Raw genomic sequence first — 14326 nt, 5'->3', positions numbered from 1 at the left:
AAGTCCCCACACATTTTGATATGGTGGCATGCACCAGTAAACGCACATTATTCTTATCCAGCCACACCAGACAAGCATTTCTTGCCAAACACCTGATACTCGAAGATACTGCCTTACTTTCAGGAGAATTTGAGACAAATATAGAGTAAAGCTTTGATTCTTTGGCTAAGATGACCCCAAATCAGCAATGCCCACAGCACTAAAGCTAGAAGTGTGTAAGTTAATGTATTTATATTGATCGCAATCATGCTGCCAGAATCAGCCATTATTGACTTTCGCTCCTCTTTACAAAACATGGGATCATTCACCCGATCTATAATGAGTAAGCATGTATGTAATTCAACCATTATCGGCACATGAGAGCTGTTTCAGTAATATAGTATGTCTGTTTTTTGATTATTATTTTTTTATTATATATGACAGCACTGGCATTTTTGTGCAGAAATCAATATTTCAATTTAAAGAGAACAATGATCAATTTTCCTAAATAATTTAATTTAGTGATTTTTTTATTTTTATTTTTTATTTATTTATTTATTTATTTATTTATTTATTTATTTATTTATTTATTTATTTATTTATTATTATTTTTTTTTTGCCATGGCACATATAAAGAAAAATCCAAACAGAAAGACAGACTTTATAAGAATTAACTAAGAATAAATTGCACTTACACTTAAGGTACTTATTTACATACACTTTCTGCATTGTTTTAGCACCCAATTCATTAAAGGAATTATTTAAATAAGGCAATGTTGCAAAATTGGTTTTGCATGCAGTTTGCACTGCATATTTCACCATATTTTATTTATTTATTTATTTTTTACCACTGTACCGTAGTCTGCACTCATCTACAACTTAGATTTCATTGATAGAACATTTATAATACTCTTCTTATCCATCACTTCATGAATTCCATCTGCCATGATTGTTAGAAAATGTACACAAACATCCTTTTAAACAGAATACATTTATGAAAAAGTTTTAAAATGCTGCACGCAAAAGTAACTGATTGTTAAACTTGCTCTTAAGTTTTGTAGTCATGCGATGAATACATTTATATGTGTCATGCAGATGACGTGAGCCAGATGTTTTCCAGCCTTTCAGTTCCATCAAAGTGATCATACATGACACCTGATCACAAGTGATCACGAGTATGCTCAGCAATGACAGAATGCTTCAGTTGGCCTTCACCCTACTGGCCCAATACATGGCTGTTTCAGTGAGCGTGAGGGCACCAAACTGCCCATTCAGTGTGCACAAAGCAATAACACAACAAATAACAGCACAAATGCACTTGAGCGCCTTAGGCAAAGAGAGCTTATCTGGGCCTTCTGCAGAAAGGAGTTAACTTTGCCTGCTTTTAGGAGGAGCCCGGCTACTTTATCTCTCTTATGCATTCGTTTCCCCATGTCGCTTCAACAAGCATAATTTTAAGATAATTACCGACAGTTAATTCGATATGTGCTTTTGCATGCTCCGCCAGTCTGAGGACCCTTATCTAGCCGTACCGCCAGGGAGAGTGAGGGGGTGGATTTATGGTGAGACTCTGACTGTGATCGCAACACAAAGAGCTAGCTATGTGTATGTCTGCATATACAGGGGCTCCCAAAAAAAAAGTATTTGGATATTTTTGGACATTTCAGCCACACTTAATGTCTGAATTTCGGTCCCAATAGATAAACTCAATATCAAACCAAGTGGCATCTGCAAACAATTCTAGAACTTTCTCAGAACTAACTTCACTTCTTTTTTTTTTTTTTACCAACTGGGCCCAGTATAGTTTATGTATGTCTTTAGTTGATGTATGAAGTCAGTTCCTCTGAAGTTCATCCAATTACAGTTCATCATATTAGCTATGGACCTGCTCCACTAATATTTGACAAACATAAACTTTCTATAAAAGAATATGAATATTTCACTATAGGAAATTCGGTTGCCTGTTTTATCTATAAATTAACTGCCACTTGGCCTTCTATTTTATCTACTATAAAAACGTTGAGCCAACTTAAAATTTTAAGGCAACCAGCTTCAGCAGATTTTTGAGTTTTCTCAACTGCTCTTTTTAAGTTTATACAACAAAAAGTTGAGAAATTTCCTAAAGAAATAAGTTGAGAAAACTCAAAAATCTGAAGCTGAAGCTGGTTGCCTTAATTTTAAGTTGGATCAACTTTTTTTTTTTTTTTTTTTTTTTTTACAGTGTGAATAATAACTTGTCTTTTCAGAGCTGCCTTATAGCAGAGTTGCATCTTTGATTCTGTTATTTTCCTGTTCATTACTGTGTGAAGCTACAGTATAAAGCACTATATAAATAAAGGCGAATTGACTAGCTGTGACTAAATAGTCATGACAGTGACAAACATTAAACAAGACATTTTGATGGCTGCTTTTTCAGTTTATGTTGCATTGCACAGGTCACAGTGAGATATTATTGCTCTATATATCTATAACACAGTGGCAGCCATGTATGTCAATTTAAATAAATGTATTTTCAATTAGCTTTATGTTCTAGTTACAGGAAATAGTCATCATGTCTAAAATAAGTTATTATAATTATACAAATGGAAGACATTATTGTGGGATCTACAAAGCTTAAAAACATATTTTTATTTTTGGGGCAAGAATAATTTACTGAACTACAAAAGAATATTAAACAATATTACAAACAACTGCTTTCTAAACACCAACAGTGCTTTGCTCAGTGTCAATGAAACAATGGATTACAGAATCTGTTTAAAGTTGGAGATGAAATTAATAAATTAAAATAAATCCAAATAAATGAAAAAAAAAAAAAAAAAAACCGCAGGATGGAATTCAGGAAAGAAAAATCAAAGGATATTATCTACCGGCTATTAATGCCTGCATGTAGCTTACAGGTGTGAGCATGTAAAAGTAGTTGGGTATGGATTTCTCATAATTTATTTTTTCTCGGCTGGACAGTGAAGGGGTCTGAGCTGAGCTGACTAAATCTAACACCTGCTGTTTTGCACAAAAACCCAAGTACACACTGTTACACTCTTAAAATTATCACATCAAATTGCACCAATTCAAAGAACAAACCATCTCACACACACACACACACTTGGCTTTGGAAAGGAGCCTTCGGTCCACTATCTTGAGGGATCAAACAGTGAGACCTGGTCTCATTTCTGCAGCACTGGCCAGCTGCCCAGTCACACACACCACTCTGCCAACTCCTCTAATGAAGTCCGGTAATTAAGCGAGACCCTGAGACCCAAGGGTGTGAGTCTGTGTGTGTGTGTGTGTGTGTGTGTGTGTATAGGTTGAATATTTGGGTTCAGAAGTCTTCTTTTTCTCCCCTTCTTTTCAAGAAAAACTTGCCAACCTATCCCAGTCTACGATCGAACTCAAAAACTCCAAGCCAAAAAAAGCACACTTCAAACTCTTCCACTCACCTCCTACCTCTATCTGACGGCTACTCCTACATTGTCTAAACCCGCAGTGAAATCATCGACTCCACAGGGCCTTTGTCTTCAATCCAGCTTTCACTCAAGCCTGCTTCTTGATTACAGTCAGACTTCACCCTGCAGTCCTCTCACTCCTCAGTGAGCTGGTACCGTGTGATTGCAGAGCGCGTGCATGTCATATATGATCTGATGCAAGGAGTCTGACTGTGAGGCTGCTGGCGCTGAGCGGGAGCGCGTTTTCGTCGGCGTGATGGGGGCTTCGGGGCCTCTTGCTGCTCCGTCCGCCTGTAATGAGCCAATGCTAATTATCCTCAAGAGACGTGGTGCTAACCTTGGGCTCACTAGCCAAGGACTTCCATTAAACTCCTGCCAAGATTTACCACAGAGGAATTTGTGCGTATTAATGAGACAATAACAGTACATTTGGTCGAGGGGTGCAACTTTAGCAGTTAAATCAGATATGAGAACCCTGCTAACAACAACTAGTCTGTAATCAAATGTAAAAAGATATAAACAAGTCCATGTGTCGTAACACTTGACATGGGCCAAGTGATAGTTAACTTGAGCCCATTGCTTGTGGGAAATTAAATGTCTTTCTTAATAAGGAGGTGTGAAGATTTTAAATGTCTGTCTGGAAAGTAAACCCAACTTGATGGGACCACACTCTAAAAAGCTTTTTCAATGAAAACATCATAACATTAGTTTATTTGATAATGTAAAAGAGTACATAGAACAAATTCAAGAAGCCCTTATGAAATTTACACATTCATACAGTGATATTAAATCTCTGCATGCTTCGCCACAACCACCTCATCTTGGCTTCTAATAAAGGAAATATTGACAAACAGTTGGTAAATGCCTGGAAGGTCACTGAAATGGAGGAAAAAGACGTCAGGAGTTCAAGATTGTACGAGGCACTGACCAAGTATCTGACACTAGGAGAACACTGCAGTTTAATGAATACATTCAGTATGCTGAATATATATTAAAAAAAAAAATGCACATAAAAATAGCCAAAGCTCGGTATCTGCATATTGGTATTTAATTTAAAAAGCAGTAAGAGTTGTAAAACTTTTGCATTAAAACTTTTGCATTTTGCAAGCCCTAAGCAGTCAACATATAATGCAAAACTCTGCAGTAATTAGCAAAGCATACAATGTTTTTCTGATACTATGCTATAATGATATGTAGTATCTTATTATAATGTGCTAAAGAGAACCAAAATGATAAATCAAGGGGGCAGAAAGTCAGACTTCATATGGAAGTAAGAAAGAAGGTTTTGTTTATTTGTGTTTGTGTGTTTCTGTTTGCTGTGGCTATCGGTCCTTTTGTTATATCGATAATAGGGCTGAGCTTCCACCCTTCTGGCTTGATTCTCAAATAGAGATAATCCAGATTTCCGCTTTCCTCCACAACCCAGTTATTTGTTTGGACTTCCTGTGGCCTTCTTCCTATCCCCAGCACAATATCACATCAATATATAACCAATTTTCAGCTCCAGGTCCAATGCACAATTACTGTGACTGCTCTCAGTGAATCTCTGGAGCTCGGATAAGGGAATCCATATTGAGAAGATTTAATACAAATCAACACTCTGACCCAAATTCAGCCCACTTACTCGCTTTCAGAACGTAACACTCTCACCCCTTTTTGGATATTTACATCAATTTCACAATTACTTCCTATAAACAGCATATTTTAAAATTAAATCATATCAGTATGCATTTGTGTCACATTTCTTCAGTAATCATTTCACCGTGAGGACAGGAGGGGAGAGGGAAACAGTATTTAAATTGGTTATCACAGAGCACTTAAGGCAATTATTAAAACTCAGATCGTTACATAAATTTCCATGTTTTTCATCCTCAAATATCTGATAGCATCAAGCATGTTGCATCCCTCTTTTTGTTATTTACCCTTCAACACACCCACACACACTGGATGCACATCACACATGCACAGTTCATTCTGGAGTCATTATGCCAGTTGCAGTACAATGGTTCATCTGATGGTAATCTATGAGACTTATGCAAAGGAAATTGGAGCGGTTCAGATCGAATCGCATAAACACAAATTAGCTCAGAAAGTGTTTTTGCGTGTAGATTTAGATTTAGATTTTAAATGAATTTCAAACCCACTAGAATGTTTTTATGTCTGTGTCTTTGTCTCTCATTCTCTGGTAAATTAAAGGGCACTAAATGCTTGTCTGATGAACTGGACTCTTGTACAGAGTCTGTTCCCATCTGGGCTAACCATAGCTGAGGTGGCTAAAAATACACATCTGTTTATACCAGCCAGCAATACACAGTGTCTCTCAAACACACTGCACACTTAAATGCCCACATTAAACACAAATATGTTTATTATTTCCCCCATACATTTTAAAGACATCTAATAAGATGTTGAAACTGAGGTTATGAAGTTTGGGCAATCTCTCTGGAGATGAACCATAATCTGTTTATGCAGGATAACAACTGGGGATTATTGCTATTCAGCTCCAGCCTATTTCTAAAGCAAAGAAATAAACAAATCCATATAATGCTTCTAATTTGTGAGCTCAAGGAGTCTGTAAGAGTGACGATGTGCGGATAAATACTGTTATACAGTATGAGTCATTACTCAGATTCAGTTCTTTCAAACAGTCTGATTTAATGAAACTGTTTAATAAATTCATTTGATTCATGATTCAGCTCATTGTTCAGTTGAGAACCTAAATATAATTTGCACGTACAATAAACAATAGTACAAATATTATTGGAATATAATTGACAAGAAAATACTATTTCAGTCTTTCTACTTAAAAAAATAGTATTAATAATAATAATGTTTAATTGATGTTGTTGTTTCTTATTTTTTTGTAATTATTTCTGAAATGTGCTAGTTAATTTCTGAAATTGTACATGTTTTTTTTCTTCTTTTCAGCGTGTAACTTTGCCCCATCAGTTAAATTCTTGGTTAATTAGAAAATGACTTACTAAAGGCAGTTTTCAGTTCAGTTCTCCATTCTCAGTAAGTGAATTGTTGACTCAAGAATCACCTGGAGCAATTCAGTCCAGTTTAAGAACTAACCATTTATACGGGTTTTGTGAACCAGTTCAATCAGTTCAAAAAAAAAAAAAACTAGAATTTCTATTGTTAATTAACATTTGTGAAAGCAGTAATCACAAAAGTACCTTCAAAGTAGTATTTTTAACATTACATAATCATCAACAACAAATCACATTTTATACAATCACCCTCAACATATCAGACAACTATACTGTAAACCCAGGGCACTGTCAAGGACAGGAGCTTAAAGCAGTGGCAGACTTTCTCATTGTACTCTAAATACTTCCTAAAGGCTAAATTATGTGCTTTCCCTATGAACAAATGCAATAATCAGCAATGCTCACCGTGTGCAAAGAACAATAAGGCAGCCATGACAGAAAACCATGGCTTTAAAAGTGAGTTGCCATAATTGTCTACTTTATTTAGTCTGACTTTTTGGTTAGCGGTAAGTGTACAGTCTGAACAACTCATTACAACCTTCAATCGAAATACAAACTTCTATCGTATATCTTCTTTTCTCTTTTCTCTTTAATCCTCAGATTTATAATTTGGCCGCTTAAATTTTATGTTAATGAATAATATGTGACCTCTCAACCTTAACAAATTATAATTAAGATAATCAGTCGACTGTCTGACTACAAATGAAAAAGTCCCCCATTCCATCACCTTTGCGTTCTTTTTTTACCATTTTCTTTGCTACCTCTGTTTCACTCTGTTTGATTCTGCCGGTGACATATTCTCTCCTTGCCTGCTGCAGGCAGCAATTTCTTCCACAGGGCTGAATGGATGTTGCATTGTCGAAGGAGATAAGACCTAAAAACACACACACACACACACAAACACACACACACCCACACACACACACACAAACCCCTCTCCCTCTTTTAGCACACATAGATCCTAGTGGAAGCGCAGCACAATCGTCCAGAATTTAATTAGCCCAACTAATGTCATTTCAAACTCAATGCATTTCTAATCCTCCACAATTACCAAAGACATCAGCACACTCATTCTGCCTCACCACTGAGCCATATTATCTAGCCAACTAAGAGGCTTGATTTCTGTGAAAAGTATAATTCTAAACGCACTGTAGTCTAGATTTGAACGTCACCATCAAATTTAATGTCAGAATGCATGAACTTCTTGTTTAAAAGCTCGTCCGTGGTGTCTTTGCAAATTACAGTTTTCAATTTAGCAATTTTATTTTTTAATTACGCTTTAAATCGATGCATAATCTTCTCCTGAGCTACAGACAGGAGAGATTAGCGAGTGATGATTTTATGGACTTCGCTTTGCTTGACTGTCCTTGGTGAGTTAATTGTCTCTAAATTTCAGTCCAAGAAACAGATCATATTTGGCAAAGAGGGAGATGATTTGGATACGCCGTTATATGGCTCAAGAGGTGAAATCATTCAGGCACACTGTCATGACTAAATAGTTTTTGATTCACAAACATCTGGCCATTTGGCTAGTTGTGTTTTGAAAAAGGTAGCCTGCTTGCAGCTTTGTGGTTGTCAGCTGTTTTGGCTCTAGTGCAACCCTTTGGGAGGTCGCCACTAATCTTTGGCCATTTCGAATCTTCTGCAACAAAGATGTTGCACATCCTGGAATTTTGGCCATATTAGATTTAAGGGCAGCCATGTGGGTACGCTGCCCATGGGATGTGGCCATTTTGGCTCCAGGGTAGCCCTGTGGGTATATTCTCTTGAGAGCCGGCCATGTTGGTTTCAAAGCCAGTCTTTTCAGGCAAGTTTCAGCATTTGCCCTGTCACAGGAAGCAGCCTGTGGGAATTTTTATATGGCAGGCTACAGATGACCAGTGTGGGTAGACAGCCTTCTGGAGGCCTGGACAGGACTCTGTGTGTACATATGTTCAAGCAAATATGTCCCAGAGCAATTTAGATGACACAAAAATCAACACAGTAAGTTTCCACACACTTATACGCATTTTATCTTTTATCAGCAAAGTGTAAAAACAAAATGTCATCTATTATTTTCTCATGTGCTGCAAAAGTTCTAGGGTTTTTAACTTTTTATCTTGGCGCACACTGATAATCAGTAGAATGTGTGCAATGGCAGCCTCCTATTGGCAGATTTTATTCTCTGGCGTGTCTCTTTTGGTGATGGCACAGGATAGAGTCAGTCTGGTCTTGCCGTTCCCCATCACTGTATTGCCATTCCTCTTGGACACCTTGAGCTGAAGATAACATGCCAAGGTCTTTCCAAATCAATTATTTCTCAGTGAAAAGATTAAACTTCAGCTAATGACTAAGAGAGACTGTTAATGGATGCTTTATTTTATTATTATTATTATTTTTGGTCCCACTTTATATTAAGTTGTCTTAACTACTGTATACCTACATCAAAAAATAAATACAATGTACTGATTGTGTTCATATTCAACTGTAAAACACTTCTGCTGCTATTGAGGTGGGATAGATATAAGGTTAGGGACAGTTGTGGTGGCATGGGTAGGTTTAAGTGTGTGTTAAAGTGTAAGGGATGGGCCAACAGTGTAATTACAAATGTAATTACAGAAATTAATTACCTGATGTAATTACATGCAGGTATTTTTCAAATATAAGTACAATGTAAAAACATGTATGTAGCCTACAGAATAAGTGCATTGTACCAAATGATTAATTGAAATGTGTAAGTGCATAGTAGTTAAGGCCACTTAATATAAAGTGGGAACTTATTTTTTATATAAATATACACTTGTATACCTTTATAAAGGGAAAGGGATGTGGTGTGTGGTGACCCATACTCGGAATTTGTGCTCTGCATTTAACCCATCCAAGTATACATATAGTGAACATACACCCGGAGCAGTGGGCAGCCAATGCTGCGGCACCCGGGGAGCAGTTGGGGGATTGGTGCCTTGCTCAAGGGTCTCACCTCAGTCGTTGTATTGAGGGTGGAGAGAGTGCTGGTTATTCACTCCCCCCACCTACAATCCCTGCCGGACCTGAGACTCGAACCCACAACCTTCAGGTTACAAGTCCAACTCTCTATCCATTAGGAGAGGGCTTCTCTAAAGATAGAACCTGAAATAACTTGAGGAAAATAAATTCTAACTTTCTAATTCTAACCTTATGTCCATTATATCAGAAAGCAAGTGGAATCCAGCAGGTTATCCCTGGGAAATGGCTCATTGATTTATAGGTGGGCAGATATTTTGTTCAGTACCACAGACCTAAAATACAATACACCTGGACGCACAGCCTTACTCAAACAGCCGCCAGTATGTTTCTGAATATGAATTATCATTGGCCTGAGGTTTTACAACTTAATTTAAGATGATGACTGAACTATAGTGGAATTAACCGACCAAAAAAAAAAAAAAAAAATCCAGATGGTGATTCTTTGGGGAAATGGCTCATTGATCTAAAACATTTTGTTCTGTACCAGACCTTAAATACAATAAACCTGAACGCTTACCCTGACTCAAACAGCTTCTGGTACAATATGTTTTTGAATATGAATTATTATTGGCCTGAGGTTATACAACTTAATTTCAGCCAGATGATGATTGAACTAGACTAGAATTAACTGACCTTCTTTGAGGACAAAGATATCAATCAAATATCATTTATCTGAATAGCCAAAAGTATTCAAGCAGGGGTATGGCTACATAATCACCTAATTAAAGCTGCCTAAATATTCTAATAGTTTGGAAATAATTAGAAATCATACCAATAAAATAATGTACAGTCATAGCTTGAATACATGAATTGCAGTGTTCTTAAAGAGCAGCTCATCCAAAAATTAAAATTCTGTCACCATTTACTCACCCTCATGTTGCTCCAAACCCTATTAGAAGAAATGAGAAAAAATAAAAAATAAAAACTGGCGTCCAAACTATTTTGACTTTCATTGTATGGACAAATAATGGGTGAGGGCGAGTAAAAATTATTTAAGATGCCTGGCCTCGTCACAACACAGGATTGATTGATGAATTAAATGCAAGTATAGAGTGACTCCTTCTCATTGAACTATATTACCATTAAGACACCACTAAGACCATTAAAGCCCTTGAAATGGAGCCTAGTTAAATTTTACACATAAACAACATTTCTGAACTAAAACCACAGTGAAAATATTACCATTTGGAATGCAGTTCTTAATCACGTCAGCCTCCCCTCGGCCCAGGCTCATTAAGGGCCCAGAACCTCTATTTGAATGCATTGCAGAGACTGTACCCTGGCCACATCACAGATCACGAGTTCCTTTAAAAGCATGCTAATGTACTCCACTTCCCATGTCCTTTATGCAAATCAGGCCCAGCTCCAGATTAGATTTGAAGCCTCATGATTTAGTCTGAAATATAATTCTATACACATTAACCATCCACCTAAGGCAAAACACTGCCATTCTCCCCTAGTTTAACCTAATTACCCCACAAACATTAAAACCACATTTCGGGTATCTTGGGGAAAAAAATGAATGATATTCTACAGGGATTTATGACCTGTGAAATCTTCTTATTAAAGGTAGAAGTTCACAGTGGAGCGTTTTTTGTTTTGTTTCTTACAATCTGACTGTGTCTTAAATTATTTAAAAAAAATAAAAATCAAGATATATATTATATGTTAAGGCAAAATATTTTTTTTTCTTGTATTTTAATACATTTATAAGTATTAGTAATTCAAAATAAATGTTTTTTAATTAAATAAATGTGACTTATTTTAGCTAATTGCACTAAATGCAGCCTCTATTTTAGGCAAAGTCCCTCAGTTCTGTTTCTTGCTTTGTCACAATTAGCTTTCCCAAAATGACTCTGAAATTTATGTTCCCTGAAATTCACAATTAGAGCAGCAGAGCAATTTCAGCCTCTTTTTTTAGTCTCTAAATAATCATCCATACGCTGCTCTGCATAACTGTGTTTGAGTGTTTGAGTTGTGCACTTGCCTCGCAGTCAAACCGGCTTGCCTTTTTGTATACAGGCAGAACATTCGGCTGGTTGCCTTGGCAACTGGAATACAGAGTTTTGTGGCCCTCTTTGCTAACGTGTCGCCCCTGGCGCTCCCTCTTAACGCTCAGTCGCTTCCCATCATGCTCCTTGTTTTTGAGGTCTGCTTTGAAAAGCCATCCTGATCACAGGAGCCCACACAGACCTACAGCAAACTACATGCGCTGAAAAACCAAATTAGTTCCATTCGGAATGATGGGATAATTTGGCATTTTTGGAAACATTCTTATTGAGAAATTAACTATTCTGATCAGTAAATTAGCTGCCGTTCTTTTCTGTCCAATCTTGGACACTTCAGAACTTCTCAAAGGATAAAAACTATCCACATTATATATGTCCAGAGTCCAGCAGGAAGCCCCTACATGAATGTGCATCTGGGGTATATGAATATTTAACACATTCTTACTGATTAAACTGCTCTACATTTTGAAGCTTTAACATAAAATAATCATCATCGAGGGATCTTATTTCCTCTCAGCTGAAACTGTATTTTGAATAGGGAATATTATATAAGTTATATATCTTAAATTAAACTTTGCTATTCCCTATAATCCACATTAATTATTCAAAAATTCAGGGATTTCACATTATAGCCTCCCCAAAACCTCTACTAACCAGTCCATATTTAACTTCCATGGCCCTGCTACATTTCCCTGCCATACATGAATTCGGACACACAAATCTTACCATTGTGTTGAGCTGTCAATTCTGGCAGTAACTCGGCAGACATGTTCCAGTCCAGATCTATCATCTGACTAGCCTTAAAACTCTCATCCATCAGTGCACTCAGGCTCCCGCAGACCCCTGCCTTATCCCATCATATCAAACTTCAGGGAGCTGTTCTGTAAGTGAGAGACACAGGGTTAGAGCTGACAATGAGTGAGTGCTATGTCCAGTGTATTAAGGGTTGTACTGATATGTTGTTGATGATCCTGGGGTGATTTTGGACACAGCTGGGACAAGAAGACCTTTAAACACTTATAATGGCTCTCTGATACTTTGTGCGTGCTTGTGTATATGTGCGACACATACAGTACCTAACCTTCTTTTTTCTATTACTTATTTAAAGATTTTAGAGTATATTTAAGTTAAACACCTAACCTGTAAATCAAGGTTGTCTGCAAAACTTGGCAAAACAGCTACTATCCTATAAAGATCTTGCTTGCAAAAAATACAATAAAGATAAAAATGTACCTAGACAGATCATTTTAAATGGCCATCAATGGAAAAACCAATGCTCTTTTGCAGCCAGATGGTGTAGTTACATCATCACTCTCAGGGGCTAACTGGACAATGCTAACCAGCCAAAACTTGACCCCTTAAAGCACATTCAAATAAATTAGCGGTCTGTGAATAATTATTTAGATAACTTTTAAGTACTTCTGTGTGCATTATGCTGTTTTTGAAGAGGCCAGATTAAAACAGAGCAAGGAAGACAAAGAGATAATGGAACCAGCTAAAATATACAAGTAGTAAATAAAAAAATCCTGGTAACACAATTTTAGGGTGTCTTAACTAGTTGCATTTTAGCATGCATATTACTAGAATATTAGCCATTGATTCGTACTAATTAAGCACATAGTAATGCTTTATTCTACATGACCTTATTCTACATCCCTAATCCTACCCAATACCTAAACTTAACAACTACCTTAATAACTATTAATAAGCAGCAAATTAGGAATTTATTGAGGGAAAAGTCGTAGCTAATAGTGAATAAGCGTTCCCTATTCTGAAGTGTTACCAAATTCCTATTTAAGTAAATAAATTCATATATTAAGACTTAATTATATCCTTCAATCTATTTTGTGCTGTTTTATTCTTTAAAAAAGAACCTTTTAAATATTCATTTAAACACTGATTAGAGCTTCAATTAAGAAACGAGTGTTCTTAATGACAATCTTAAAAAAGTCAAACCTTATCAGAGAGAGAGATTAGCCTTCTAATACTTAGATTTCTAGTTTTCAAATTAATTTGGACTCCAGCAGAACGACCTGGCACCCCATTTTCGAAAAAGCAAGGCCAAGATCTCAGCTGGTCTTTAACTGTATTCTTTGAGCCTCAGGGCTCTTAATCTGTTGTTATAGATTTTTACTCTTTTAATTAAAATGTTTAAGAGCCTGGCTTTGCGGTCTAAAGTTAATGAACTGAGTTGCTGGAGGTCTACGCAATATGAAAAGAATTGACCGAGCCAATAGTAAATTAACCACTGCTGTCTATTAGGACTAGATTTAAATCTACAGCATTGTCTTCCAGAACATAATTCCAACATGACGATCATTCAACTTGGTGGCTTTTAGTCTAAACACACTCTCGTTGTATCTTTCTGTCCTATCTGTGAAAAATGTACTTTGTCAGCTGTGTGGCTTAAAGCAACAGAGCAGTTGTATAATATGCATAAATGCTGTGTTAAAAAGTCTGCACCATACATCTTAATCAGCTCTTTATAGTAACAACACCATACATCGTTTCATTCTGGAACAAGACCTTGCTCAAAAGAGCCATTGATTAGGATGCTAAGCTCTCGAGTAGACCTTTAGTCCTCGAGTAGAGTGTTTGTCCTTGAGTTAAAAAGTCAGTTGCTGGGCCTGATAATGCCACTCAATTTTATTAAACATTACCTGCCATTCCATTCCTAGCTGCACCTTGTAGAAATAGACACAGTAGCAGGGAAATTGTTTGTGTTCTTAGCACTCAATAGGTGTTACGTAGGTCACAGTCCTGGTTTTGGCCTACTTAATGGTTTTATTCACCTTCTGTTGTCATTATCGCTAAACCACAGGCATATTTGGCTTGTTTGACATTTCAGATGAACACTGGCACCCAATCTGAAAACGCTGACTCATGATTTTAGAGCTCTGCGCGGAGGTTGGCGTCA

Source organism: Barbus barbus (genome assembly GCF_936440315.1).
Source record: "Barbus barbus genome assembly, chromosome: 17".
Classification (NCBI taxonomy): domain Eukaryota; kingdom Metazoa; phylum Chordata; class Actinopteri; order Cypriniformes; family Cyprinidae; genus Barbus; species Barbus barbus.
The sequence above is the reverse complement of the archived record's forward strand: the minus strand, read 5'-3'. Positions refer to the sequence as shown.